Below are 11737 nucleotides of genomic sequence, written 5' to 3'. Positions count from 1 at the left end.
TTTATTTTCTGTTCCACTAGAGCTCTTTCATGTAATGGTTTTACAAATAAACTACAAACTCTGTAGTTTAAGAAAAATATTCAGCACACAGTGATATTCGAAGACTGTGTGGCAGAAGTGGAAAACAGATTTGAAACTTTTGATGTACAGTCTAATGGGAAATGAGTAGATGGTGTTTGAAGTCTGGGCTATAGGTCAAACCACACTGTTGTCAGAGGACGTCCCTCCATTGACAGCACTGACGTCTGCTTCAGTATGACACTGCCTTCCTTCCTGCTCGCTGACGGCAATACAGGTATAGAGAAAACAAGGATTTGAAAACCCCCTAGTTTTCATAGGTAATTTGGAATTAATTACAGAATAGGGTTTTTTGAAATGGAAACAAGGAAGTTCATTGGATATGAAATTCACTCAGGAGAGTGATTTAAGTATGACAAAACATCCTTTCAGTAAGCAACAGTATTGTTGGGAAAAAACTCACTAATGGTCTGGCCCTTTAGCCTAAGGTGAGAGGAAATCCTGAAGTTGTAGGAAAGTACGTCATGGAACTGGCAGTCTCCACAAGACTGAAAATTAGTGGAAGGTTTCTGCTCTTGTGGTGACAGCCTATCAATGCTGGGGACAAGCCCCAGTGAGCCGATGGGTGATGGACAGGGCAAAACAAGAATACAAAAAAAAAAAGGGGGACTTGTTCTTTAGTTCTACTTCTTTCAAACATTTAACTGATTTATGGTTGGGAAGCTACATTTGACTCTCACCTAGGCCATACCATCTGACATACATTGTTACACTGAGGCCTTTTTTACACCATTGCCAGCACTGATTTCATTGCACTAGTGTTGAAAGTGTGGGGAGTTGCTATTTAGACAGCTTTGGCAACCATTTTCCATGCCTTGTTGATTAGACTTGCCTAGAATGGGGGTTTATTGATAATGGTGTGAAAACTGCCACAACCAAAGCTATCATGCTTCAGTTCCCAAAATTGCTATCCACAGTATAAAAATTCCTTATGGTAGACATGATCTGAAAAGTTACCACTTCACTCTAGGCGAGACTAACAGGATAGATACATTTACATCAAAATCATCATTTCAAAATCTTGTAAAGAAAAAGTAAACCAGACTAATTGCCATGTTAGTCTAGACTGAAGTATGAATTGAGTACATTGAAGCAAGAGTCTCTAAAAATGCAGTTTTCCTAGGAGTTGGATTCTTTGTAAAGAAATTGTTTAGTTGAAGGGAGGGAGGCAGGCAACTGGTTATACCTGGATATTTCCAGGTATAACACACCATTATGGGGCTCCCAAGTAAATTTAGACAAGGATGCAAAGAAGGGGAGAAATACACTCTCCTCTTTGAAGTGTAAGTCTTGTGCAAGACCTCTGAAGTGACCAAATTAGGATTACAAAAGAAGGGACAGTCTTCAGATTTTTTCTATGGCAGTTGTGTCTAGGTACCTACACGTGGAGATAATTTTGTGATGGCAACTATGCCTCACATTAATTTATACTCATGTCACTGATCCATAAGATCTGTGCCACACTACATTTTAAGTAGTCCCTTGGAGGAACCTCTTCTGTGTAACAGACTCCCCCAGGGTTGGCCATGTGGCCTCAATGGCTCCAAGACAGCCTCTGGGCACCAGCACTGCTGTTTCACACAGTGAGCTCTGTCCAGTGGTTCTGCTGAGCTAGACTCCTGGTCAGAGACTTTTGCCCTTTTCAGGGGCCAGTGCATCTCACTAAGTATTTGTAGTGAGATCAGGCAGCCTTCTCAAGACATAAGAATGGCTATACTGGGTCAGACCAAAGGTCCATCCAGCCCAGTATCCTGTCTACTGACAGTGGCCAGTGCCAGGTGCCCCACAGGGAGTGAACCTAACAGGTACCGATCTAGTGATCTCTCTCCTGCCATCCATCTCCACCCTCTGACAAACAGAGGCTGGGGACACCATTCCTTACCCATCCTGGCTAATAGCCATTAATGGACTTAACCTCCATGAATTTATCCAGTTCTCTTTTAAACCCTGTTATAGTCCTAGCCTTCACAACCTCCTCAGGCAAGGAGTTCCACAGGTTGACTGTGCACTGAGTGAAGAACTTCTTCCTTTTGTTTTAAACCTGCTACCCATTAATTTCATTTGGTTGCCCCTACTTCTTATATTATGGGAACAAGTAAATAACTTTTCCTTATTCACTTTCTCCACACCACTCATGATTTTATATACCTCTATCATATCCCCCCTTAGTCTCCTCTTTTCCAAGCCGAAAAGTCCTAGCCTCTTTAATCTCTCCTCATATGGGACCCATTCCTAATCATTTTAGTTGCCCTTTTCTGAACCTTTTCTAATGCCAGTATGTCTTTTTTTGAGATGAGGGGATCACATCTGTACGCAGTATTCAAGATGTGGGTGTACCATGGATTTACATAAGGGCAATATAATACTCTCCTTCTTATTCTTTATCCCTTTAATGATTCCTAACATCCCGTTTGCTTTTTTGACTGCCGCTGCACACTGCATGGACGTCTTCAGAGAACTATCCACAATGACTAAGATCTTTCTCTTGATTAGTTGTAGCTAAATTAGCCCCCATCATATTGTATATATAGTTAAGGTTATTTTTTTCCAATGTGCATTACTTTACATTTATCCACATGAAATTTCATTTGCCATTTTCTTGCCCAATCACTTAGTTTTGTGAGATCTTTTTGAAGTTCTTCACAGTCTGCTTTGGTCTTAACTATCTTGAGCAGTTTAGTATTGTCTGCAAACTTTGCCACCTCATTGTTTATCCCTTTCTCCAGATCATTTATGAATAAGTTCATTAGGATTGGTCCTAGGACTGACCCTTGGAGAACACTACTAGTTACCCCTCTCCATTCTGAAAATTTACCATTTATTCCTAACCTTTGTTCCTTGTCTTTTAACCAGTTCTCAGTCCATGAAAGGATCTTCCCTTTTATCCCATGACAACTTAATTTACGCAAGAGCCTTTGGTGAGGGACCTTGTCAAAGGCTTTCTGGAAATCTAAATACACTATGTCCTTTGGATCCCCCTTGTCCACATGTTTGTTGACCCCCCTCAAAGAGCTCTAATAGATTAGTAAGACATGATCTCCCTTTACAGAAACTATGTTGACTTTTGCGAAACAATTTACGCTCTGTATCTGGCAATTTTATTTTTTACTATGGTTTCAACTAATTTGCCTGGTACTGATGTTAGACTTACCAGTCTGTAATTGCCAGGATCACCTCTAGAGCCCTTCTTAAATATTGGCCTTACATTAGCTATCTTCCTGTCATTGGGCACAGTAGCTGATTTAAAGGACAGGTTACAAACCATAGTTAATAGTTCTGCAATTTCACATTTGAGTTCTTTCAGAACTCTTGGGTGAATGCCATCTGGTCCCAGTGACTTGTTACTGTTAAGTTTCTCACTTAAATTTCAAAACCTCCTCTAGTGACACTTCAATCTGTGACAATTCCTCAAATTTGTCACCTACAAAAGATGGCTCAGGTTTGGGAATCTCCCTAACATGCTCAGCCGTGAAGACTGAAGCAAATTCATTTAGTTTCTCTGCAATTACTATCGTCTTTAAGTGCTCCTTTTGTATCTTGATTGTCCAGAGGCCCCACTGGTTGTTTAGCAGGCTTTCTGCTTCTGATGTACTTAAAACATTTTGTTATTACCTTTTGAGTTTTTGGCTAGCTGTTCCTCAAACTCCTTTTTGGCTTTTCTTATTATATTTTTACATTTGTCAGTGTTTATGCTCCTTTCTATTTACCTCACTAGGATTTGACTTTCACTTTTTAAAAGATAAGGAGTACTTGTGGCTCAGGTGCCACAAGTACTCCTTTTCTTTTTGCGAATACAGACTAACACGGCTGTTCCTCTGAAACCTGTTTTTAAAAGATGCCTTTTTATCTCTCACTGCTTCTTTTACATGGTTAAGCCAAGCCACGGTGGCTCTTTTATAGGGTATGTCTACACTACGAAATTAGGTCGAATTTAAAGAAGTCGGTTTTTTAGAAATCGGTTTTATATTTTCGAGTGTGTGTGTCCCCACAGAAAATGCTCTAAGTGCATTAACTCGGCGGAGTGCTTCCACAGTACCGAGGCTAAAGTCGACTTCCAGAGCATTGCACTGTGGGTAGCTATCCCACAGTTCCCGCAGTCTCTGCTGCCCATTGGAATTCTGGATTGAGATCCCAATGCCCAATGGGGCTAAAACATTGTTGCGGGTGGTTCTGGGTACATATCGTCAGGCCCCCGTTCCCTCCCTCCCTCCGTGAAAGCAAGGGCAGACAATCGTTTCGCGCCTTTTTTCCTGAATTACCTGTACAGATGCCATACCACGGCAAGCATGGAGCCTGCTCAGCTCACTGTCACCGTATGTCTCCTGGGTGCTGGCAGACGTGGTACTGCATTGCTACACAGCAGCAGCAACCCATTGCCTTGTGGCAGCAGATGGTGCAATAGGACTGGTAGCCGTCATCGTCATGTCCGAGGTGCTCCTGGTCGCCTGTGTGAGGTCGATCAGGAGCGCCTGGGCAGACATGGGCGCAGGGACTAAATTTGGAGTGACTTGATCAAGTCATTCTCTTTAGTCTTGCAGTCAGTCCTATTGAGCCATCTTATTGTGAGCAGGCAGGTGATATGGATTGCTAGCAGTCCTATTGCATCATCTTCTGCTGGGCAGGCAAGAGATGAGGATGGCTAGCAGTCCTATTGTACCATCTTCTACCGAGCAGCCATGAGATGTGGATGGCATGCAGTCCTTCTGCACTGTCTGCTGCCAGCCAAAGATGTAAAAGATAGATGGAGTGTATCAAAACAAAAAATAGACCAGATTTGTTTTGTACTCATTTGCAACCCTCCCCCTCGCCCCCCCGTCTAGGGGACTCATTCCTCTAGGTCACACTACAGTCACTCACAGAGAAGGTGCAGCGAGGTAAATCTAGCCATGTATCAATCAGAGGCCAGACTAACCTCCTTGTTCCAATAAGAACAATAACTTAGGTGCACCATTTCTTATTGGAACCCTTCGTGAAGTCCTGCCTGAAATACTCCTTGATGTAAAGCCACCCCCTTTGTTGATTTTAGCTCCCTGTAAACCAACCCTGCAAGCCGTGTCGTCAGTCGCCCCTCCCTGTGTCAGAGCAACGGCAAACAATCGTGCATCTGAGTTGAGAGTGCTGTCCAGAGCAGTCACACTGGAGCACTCTGGAATAGCTCCCGGAGGCCAATATCGTTGAATTGTGTCCACAGTACCCCAAATTCGACCCGGCAAGGCCGATTTAAGCGCTAATCCACTTGTCGGGGTGGAGTAAGGAAATCGATTTTAAGAGCCCTTTAAGTCGAAATAAAGGGCTTCATCGTGTGGACAGGTGCAGGTTTACATCGATTTAACGCAGCTAAATTTGACCTAAAGTCCTAGTGTAGACCAGGGCTTAGTTTTTACTGTGGTTTTTAATTTGGGGTATACATTTAAGTTGAGCCTCTATTATGGTGTCTTTGAAAAGTGTCCATGCAGCTTGCAGAGATTTCACTTTAGTTACTGTACCTTTTAATTTCTGTTTAACTAATGAAGGATTAATGTTTAGCTATTCCACCTGGAAGCAGGCGGGGCACACCCTGACTGTTTCGTAGAAGCAATGCACACATTGCTCTATCCAAGGACAAGGGCTAGATATGAACCATGAGAACTTGATTGTTTGGACAGCAACTGTGGGAGGTTTTCTTAGCCTGGGCTCAAGGCCTGAGAACCAGGATTGTAGTAGATAGGGGATGGTAACTAAGTATATGAATTAACATCATACATTCCTTTGTGTAGCAGTGTGTAATGCTTAGGGGGAGAAATATAATAAAAGGAGAAGGTGGAAGGCGGGGGGGGGGGCAGAACGGCCCATCTCAGCTGACCAGCCTGTTTGCTTGCATAAAGCTGTGTTCTGTCTCATCACTGAACCGCCACAAACTAACCTCATTTTTGCATAGTCCCCCTTTCTGTAATTAAATGCCACAGTGTTGGGCTGTTGAGGTCTTCTTCCCACCACAGGAATGTTAAATAATATATTATGGTCAATATTTCCAAGCGGTCCTGTTATAGTTACCTCTTGGACCAGATCCTGCGCTCCACTCAGGACTAGATTGAGAGTTGCCTCTCCCCTTGTGGGTTCCTGTACCAGTTGCTCCAAGAAGCAGTCATTTAAAATATCGAGAAAGTTTGTCTCTATATTTCATCCTAAGGCGACATGTACCCAGTCAATATGGGGATAATTGAAATCTCCCACTATTATTGAGTTTTTTATGTTGATAGCATATCATCACTATCACTGTCCTGGTCAGGTGGTCGATAATCGATCCCTACTGTTGTGTTCTTATGGAATTACTGTCCCTAGAGATTCTATGGAACATGTGGATTCATTTAAAATTTTTATTTCAGACCAGGATTTATTAGTCAACTGAAACATTGTCAGAAAATCCTTACATTAGCAAAGAGAAAAAGGTTAAAGCCAAGCCAGTGTTCCAGCCAGACATGGAATCCCTTTCTGGTTCTGCCTCTCAATTTGTGTCAGTCCCAGGTCATTGCTGCTAATTTGCTACAAACACCAACTGTTATCCCAGTACGGATACCTTTTGGTCCATTGTTTCTGAGCTGGGACCTGTGCTTTTCTGGTGAGAAGTGGGGTAGAAATCTCCTTCCTCTTTGTTGCTGCTACCTAGGTGTAAGTGTCCTGGCAATTGATAGGTCAGTTTCAGTCAGTCTTTTAGTGACCTATTCATTCCATCCCAGACACAACATGGCAACACCTTGTGTCTCCTGTTCTGCCCCAAGAACAGCTTTAACCCCTTTGTACCCACTGGGTACCAATGCAAAGTCCAGAGGTAAATGGATGCACGCGGAGCAATCAAAAGTGGCCTAGAAGATTCTCACGTCATCACAAAGTGCTACTCTGGTGAGGAGGAAATAGTATCCCAATTTTTCAGATGAGAAAATGGATACACACCAAGTGAATTGCCCAAAGTGATGAGTTCGGAGTCTTCAGCAGATCCAGGAACTGAACCTAGATCTTGTGAGTCAAGTCCAGTGCATTATTCAAATCCATATTTTTCTTCCCTATCAATTAATATGAAAAATTGGAGTGCCATGGTACTGCAGCCACTTGAATTCCTGTAACCAGATATTTGTACAGTAGGTGAGTTTTATCAATTTCTTGACTAGACAGAGCACTGTGAAGAGCTCTTAAAATGATAGGCCAGAAGTCTGGCATGCAGGGTGACTCTCCCTTCTACAATAGAATAATTTATGGAGACAGCAGTGATTCACATCAATTAGTCTGTTGACTTGAATAAAATAATTTTAAAAAAACCTTATGTGAAAAGGAATTTTTCTAACAATCAATTATGGATTCACTGCTTCTAGCCAGGGTACTTCTGTCAAACTTTGGATGATAGCTGCCTAACTACCTTGAGAGCTGTAAGTGCAAAAGCACAAATAGGCTTTTGTATCTCAATGTTGAAGCATCATGCCAACTGCACTACAGTCAGTTGTAATGGGGAGTCGAAAATGAAATCCACTGAAGAGTCAGGTAGCGGATTCACCCGTTAAAAGTTATAGATAGTCCTACTTCCACTGAAATCAATGGCAAAGTTCTTATTGATAGCCATGGGAAGAAGATCCAGAATTCAGTGCATGAAGAAAGGCCTGGATTGGAGGATGTCAGAACTTCGATCCAAGTACTCATACTTGTTGCTGAAGACTATACATCTAAATCTGTAGGCACCTAAATAAATGTCCTGATTTTCAGTGGTGCTCTGCACCTGCAGCGCCACTTACTTAGATATGGATTTTGGTACCTAACTTTAGGCACCCAAGTAAGAAAACTGGGGCATAAGTGACCTGCCTGCAGTCAAGAACAAAATCAAAAAAAGTCATCAAGTTCTGTGCTTTAGACACACAATTATTCATTATAATTAAGATACATAAAAAACAGACTATTGTAAGTAGATCTGAACCTTGCTGATAGCACTAGAACAAACACAAAATTACCTCCCTTCAACTGCACAATGAGGCTGGAGTTTCTAGGTACTGTTGCAATACACATAAGCATAATATATGCCCCAGTGTCCTTGCCATAATCCGCCTGGAAACAAGCTAGCATCTATTGCCCCCCAGCAGATTTTACAAGCATTGAAAGCAGGCTCCAGGATATTAATTTTTTAAAAAGCTGTTTTCAGAGAGGATCAACTAAGAGAAGCGATTCAATAGCTAGTGGTTCTTTTGCTGGATTCCAAGGGACAATGCGTCGGGGGGAAAAAACAAACAAACAACAACAGATTATTCCACTGAGTGAGAACCCAGTTTAAGCTCGATCCTCTAGGTAACAGTGTACTGTGTTACTTCTAGGTCATCAGACTGGCTCAACAGGTTTATTTATTTTATTTCTGTAATTTCACCCATGCTGAACCATAGCTGTAGCATTGTCAAACAAAATTCAGTTGTAAGAAAGTAATTGCTTTAATAGCCCTATAGAGTCATGTTATAATTGTACAACTGGGACTGCTTTTCACTTTGCCAAAGGTAAAATACTTTAAAATATAACTAGATTTACTCATCTTGGGGAGAGTTACAGAAGTTGTTAACTGGCTGTAACACTGAAGTAACATCAAGAGATTCCAGCAAGATTTTTACCTTTAATCTGCTTTCTGGTGTTCAACCAATTACTGTAATAGAAGTAATAATTCTCCACACTTTTTTTTTTAAATTTAATCAGTCAAGTTGAGGTCCCAATCAAGGTAAGGATCCCATTGTATTCAGCACTGTACAAACATACATGGAGAGACAGTCACTACCCCAAGGAGTTAACTATTTGCATAGACACAAATAGTAGGAGAAAACATGTAGCCTGCCCAATGGTCCATCCACAGGTCAGCAGCAGAACAGAGCCCTTCTGACTCCCAGTCCAATACTTCATCCACGAGACTTCACTGCCTTTCTATGATTTTGAACTGTATGCTAAACAAAAGGAAGACTGGATCGGTTAGGTAAGGGAGGTCTCTTTTCTATTTAAGGGGAATAGGAAATAGTATGTTGGGGAACAAAAAATAAAATCTAACCAAAAAATGGTTCAGTTTAAAGTACTGTACATATTTATATTTGCTTAGAGAGTTTTGTGGTGTATTGCTGGGAGGCCATGTTTGCTCAATATGAGAATTCTTTACTGCACTTACAGGTTATAACAAAAAAAAAAAAAAGTCAAAACCATCTGAAAAACCTTGTTGGTTTTGCATTTATCCACACTTATACTAGTGCCTTCCACAGAAATTCATTTAGGACACTAGGTGTCGCTAAAACAAAGAAGAGTTTGCAATAAAGAGGGGTCTTAATTGTATACAATAATTAAGGCCAGTGTTTTCTAGAGTGACTAGTGATTTGGGGTGTCTCAGTTGCTGGGTTTCAAACTGGAGATATCTTAAAGGAACCGGATTTTCATAAGGTGGACATTCAACACTTTCTGAAGAGTTGGGCCCTTTAAAGGGGCCTCAGGTTAAGCACCCAAGAAAACAGACATCCAACAAGCAATTTAGAGACTTTTAACACAACACCCCGCCCATATCATAGGTTGTGCTTTATGTTGTTTTACAGCTTGAAAAGGCAGATTAAAAACAAAGTATCCTTTTAAAGCTAGCTGGTTATATTTGATTTTGAAGTGACAAAATACTCAGATCTGTCAGACAACTCAGACTCTGCTCTCCCTACACATATGCAGCTTCACATGCCAGGAAGGCAGTTTATTAGATTTTTTTTAAATGCAACAAAAAGTACCGTGCCCATGCTCTAGCCATTTATCTCCTTAATTAAAAATAATCACAGCATGAACTTTATGTCTATGCTCTTCAGGCTCTAAGAGGAATCACAGGGTAAATTCAAGCAGGGGACAAAATTCCACAGAGTTTATTGAGGGAGTTCCCCACCTCCTTGGTCAGGGTTACCCATACAGTCTCATTAGGCCAGACCCAGGTAGCACAGAATACCCCAGTAGTCTTTTGAAACAAACAAACAAACATAATACTTCTATAGCCTGCCTGCCTACCTACCTACCTACCTACCTACCTACCTGCCTGCCTGCCTGCCTGCCTGCCTGCCGACCTTCCTTCCTTCCTTCCTTCCGACAGTCTCAGGAGCAGTTCCTCAAGGAGCAAAGGATAAGATACCTGCACTCAACCCCTGCTGAGTTGCCCTTTTCCCTTTTTAACCACCCCCTCATCACCTGACAGTGAGTTCAGGTATAACAGGGCAGGGCTGAGTGGGCCCACAGAAGCTCATTAACTCTTGCAGGCCCAAACAAAGGACTGCCCATCAATATACCCACTTCAGCCTACACCCTCAAGCGCCTTTGTCACGTGCCCAGCTGGTTGTGAATTTGGGCTCTGGCAAAGCAACTGTGGTAAGCAAGTTCCAAAAGACCTCCCAGAGAACACGCTGCCAGCAGCTCCTCACGTATACTGAGGGAGCTCCAGCTGAGCCACCTCTGTGGCAATACATCACAGGGAGAGAAAGAGATGATGTCTCAGGTCACTGGGTCTCCAGCCATTTCGGGCTCTACAGGTTAAAACTAGGAACTTTATGATGAGCAGAGCAGTGTCAAGATAAACCTTTTATTATGAACAGAACTATATATAGCAATGGAGCGACTACTCGTTCCGTTTTGAACTGGGACACTCCTCTTTTTGAGCGGTTTGTTCCCCCCCCTTCCGGTACTGAGACAAAACAAGACATAGTTTTGGCTCGCATCTGATGGGGGATGGCCTTTAGGAGAACTGATTTTTACGGTGCGTGTGAGATCACTGGCAGGGGTGAGATTACTCCAGCAGAGGCAGGCACATGCTAGTCCCGGAAGTACCAGAATGTCCAGTGTGAGAGGCTTCCCTATCGAACAGTGAGGTAACAAACTTCCTACTGCTCTGTGTAGCTGCAGCCTGTGACTCCCGTATCCTGGGCTTCTTTGTTTCTGGGCCCAGCAGGGAGGGTGACAGGGAAAACAAAGACGGCATCTACAGTGTACAGGAGGTGTGGCATCTTTGCAATACCTACATGATTTACTCTATCGCACATCTTCCCTTTTTTAGATCCCTTTACTGAACTAAAACACTATTAAATTAAGCTAATCACCTATGACCAATATAATAACTAACCTAACAGCCCCGCAAGTCGCTTTCACAAAACATAACATCTCAATCAGACTCTCAGGGCATTTCAGCAATCTTTCCAATCTGCTGCATTGCAAACCCTCATCAGACAAGTCCTTGTCTGTAACAGACTGTTCAGTCTCATGGTCAAAAACAGTGTCTGTCTGTGATCATACTTTCACTTTTCAAAAGTAGTCGCTGTATCCTAGGTGGTTTTTTCTGCTTTGAGGCTATGACCAAAGAGAAAGTCATAAAATCTGTACATCCATATGCCATACTTAGTTTCTCCTTTTCAATTTGTGCTTACAATTTCTCTGCAGCTATTATAGCCCAAGATGCATGTGAGACTGGCAATCATAGAATATCAGGGTTGGAAGGGACCTCAGGAGGTCATCTAGCCCAACCCCCTGCTCAAAGCAGGACCAATCCCCAATTGTTGCCCCAGATCCCTAAATGGCCCCCTCAAGGATTGAACTCACAACCCTGGGTTTAGCAGGCTAATGCTCAAACCACTGAGCTATCCATGACCAATCAGTTCCAAGACAC

The sequence above is a fragment of the Caretta caretta genome, chromosome 5 (assembly GCF_965140235.1).
Source record: "Caretta caretta isolate rCarCar2 chromosome 5, rCarCar1.hap1, whole genome shotgun sequence".
Lineage (NCBI taxonomy): Eukaryota > Metazoa > Chordata > Testudines > Cheloniidae > Caretta > Caretta caretta.
The sequence above is the reverse complement of the archived record's forward strand: the minus strand, read 5'-3'. Positions refer to the sequence as shown.